This window comes from Procambarus clarkii, chromosome 37, assembly GCF_040958095.1.
Source record: "Procambarus clarkii isolate CNS0578487 chromosome 37, FALCON_Pclarkii_2.0, whole genome shotgun sequence".
In the NCBI taxonomy this organism is placed as follows: domain Eukaryota; kingdom Metazoa; phylum Arthropoda; class Malacostraca; order Decapoda; family Cambaridae; genus Procambarus; species Procambarus clarkii.
This window is the reverse complement of record NC_091186.1, coordinates 26,336,829-26,339,766: the sequence shown is the minus strand read 5'-3', so window position 1 is coordinate 26,339,766 and position 2,938 is coordinate 26,336,829. Positions and strand designations below refer to the sequence as shown.

General features: G+C 44.2%; 1 protein-coding gene across 1 annotated transcript in view; it reads left to right on the top strand.

The window, feature by feature from the left end:
• Positions 1-2,477: 2,477 nt before the first annotated feature.
• The window catches only part of LOC123766005 (uncharacterized), a 22,431-nt gene continuing 21,970 nt past the window's right edge, over positions 2,478-2,938 (top strand). Inside the window, exon 1 of the mRNA XM_045754864.2 lies at positions 2,478-2,535. The gene's annotated coding sequence lies outside the window, so the exon portion shown is untranslated. The remainder of the gene's footprint in view (positions 2,536-2,938) is intronic.

Sequence of the window (2,938 nt, the reverse complement as noted above, 5' to 3'; positions counted from 1 at the left end):
ATATTACAATTCTTCTGCAATTGTAGATGCAACAAGTGACCAGTGGGTACAACTAGGCCCTCTTCCGGAAGGAATGTTAACTCCAAACTTGTTCAAAACAGTAAAAAATGTCTTCCTGAAATCTATTCCAACGAGTCTCAAAAACATAGTTATAATACTAATAATATTATTATTTATATATGAAGACACATATCGGCTGGTTATATTATATTGTGTTAATATATAGTATAGAGCTACTATTTGTACATAAGACCATTATCCCCACACGAGGCATGCTATCCTGGTGATATCCTTGTACCCATTAAACACCCCCCCCCCTTAACCATGAGATGCAAGTATATCACACTGCATACACACAGCTAATGAGAGACTCTCATTAGTCTCATAATCTCTACTGATATAATAAGACTCTCATTAGTCTCATAATCTCTACTGATATAATAAGCTGCTCAACAAATTAATGATCGTGACTGTGACCACTTAACACAAAATATTACCAAACATACCAGGTGGTCATAGTTGAGATCGCTGTCTGCGTCTACTGTTTGTGCTCGGTTCCTCATATACGATTTTGTCCATATAATTTCCATTTTTGTCTGTCATACGCACCACGATGTAGTACTTTAATATTGATGAGGAGTTAATGAGTTAAAATCTGCATCAATAATGTGAAGACAGACTCATGGGCTCACTACTCTACACCAGACACGGTCTTATATTAAAGCGAAATATATTTACACTCAAAGTGCAGTCTTCAGAATAATATTTGGTTGACGAATAGCTGGAAAAGTTTGTATTATGCGGAAAAGAACTTGGTTAAGTAAGTATTCTAGACGGAATATTTGAGGTCAATCTTTTGAGTGGACCAAACCATTGCAAGGGAAGTAATTGTGTATCAATACAATGATTAGAATACATATCTTATCTTGAGGTTATCTTGAGATGATTTTGGGGTTTTAGTGTCCCCGCGGCCCGGTCCGCGACCAGGCCTCCACCCCCAGGAAGCAGCCCGTGACAGCTGACTAACTCCCAGGTACCTGTTTACTGCTAGGTAACAGGGGCATCAGGATGAAAGAAACTCTGCCCATCGTTTCTCGCCGGCGCCCGGGATCGAACCCGGGACCACAGGATCACGCGTCCAGTGTTCTGTCCGCTCAGCCACCGGCTTCCTGAAACAAACATTGAAACAAACGATTCAGGATGGACTCGAAGAAAGGCCACATGTAATAAGTTGAGATTGCACAAGTTATGCAACGTTGCATCAATGAAGAACATCATACCTTCCTGGCAGATAATGTCTTTTGACATCAATGATTCCCACTGTTAGGATTGTTTACATATACCACGTTTTAACATCAATTACATCAACGATACCCACAGGGTAAGATAGTTGGTAGATACCACCTTTGAACATCAACGATCCCTGCATTATATGGACTGTGTATATCATCGTATATACGCTTGAGTGGTGTGTCTGTATGAATACTGAACGTCCAGGTATTAAGCTTTTAGCTGCTGAAATAAGTTACCACTTAAATACGGGAGTTTTGTAAAGCACAGCGCACAATTGAGTTATTTTTACCGTCAAGACGGTAAAATTTGACTGTTGATGTTGACCAGACCACACACTAGAAGGTGAAGGGACGGCAACGTTGTGGTCCATCCTGGTCCATTCTCAAGTCGATTGTCGACTTGAGAATGGTCCAGGACGGACCGAAACGTCGTCGTCCCTTCACCTTCTAGTGTGTGATCGGGTCAACATACTACAGCCACGTTATTGTGACTCCTCGCCTGCATAACTGTTGATTGATGAACTGGCCAAGGACTACCCCCAGTGCTATTGAGAAGGAGGAGAAATACTACAAAATGAGACAGTAATAGACAGACGGAACAGGAATGAGAGATACAGAGGAATACAACAATTAGACAAACAGGAAGATAGACAGAGATGAAGCAGGAATAGAGAGAGAGAGAGACTGAGAGAGGTACACAGGTACACAGAAACTCAGACAGGAAGAGAGAGGCTACATAGAAGACAAAGGTACCTCGGAATAAACAATGAGGGCCAACACATGTAGGATATTGGGGGATTGAGTCGAGGAGCGACGGAGAATGGTACAGTGTCAAGGGGATGGTGGTAGGCAAGATATAGTGTTGTTGATAGTGTTATGGTGATTACCAATGGTGACTGTTATGTTGAGGGGTTACGGTGATAGTGGCTAGATTTGTGGCGTCGGTGGTGATGGTGGTGATGGTGGTGATGGTGATGGAGGTGGCCATGATGGTGATAGTGAGTGATAGTGCTGGTGGTAATGGTGGCAATGGTTGGGTTGGTGGGGCCGCCGTAGAAAGTTGTAGTGGTAGTGGTTGTAGTGGTGGTTGTGGTTGTAGTGGTGGTGGTGGTTGTAGTGGGGGTGTTGTATGCGAGGAATGGGGGGGTAGCAGCGTCTCTGGCAGGCAGGCAGGCAAGCAGGTTCAGTGTGTCTCTGGTGGTGGGAGGAGGTGGATGTGCGCGCTCTCCGGATCCGGTTGAGTGTGAGTGTGTGTGTGTGGGGGGAGGGGCAGGTGTGGAGGCCCAGCCCGTCCTCCTGAACACATGTGCACCATGTACAATAAGCCCAGCTGTTGAGCGTATCTGTGTTATGTAATGTACAAAGTTCATTCGTCTTTTGCAAATCTTTAAACTTACTGGATGGGGCTCTAGAAGCCAGATGGTTGATGAAGGGAAAAGTTTACGAATTGAGTTTCTCAGTTATTTTCCGATTCATCAGGTAATAATATGATATATGCCACCGTGGCCATGAGGAGACATGACTACGAATCATCAATGGTCCGGTGCCGCCAGAATCATCAATGGTCCTGTGCCGCCAGAATCATCAATGGTCCGGTGCCGCCAGAATCATCAATGGTCCTGTGCCGCCAGAATCATCAATGGTCC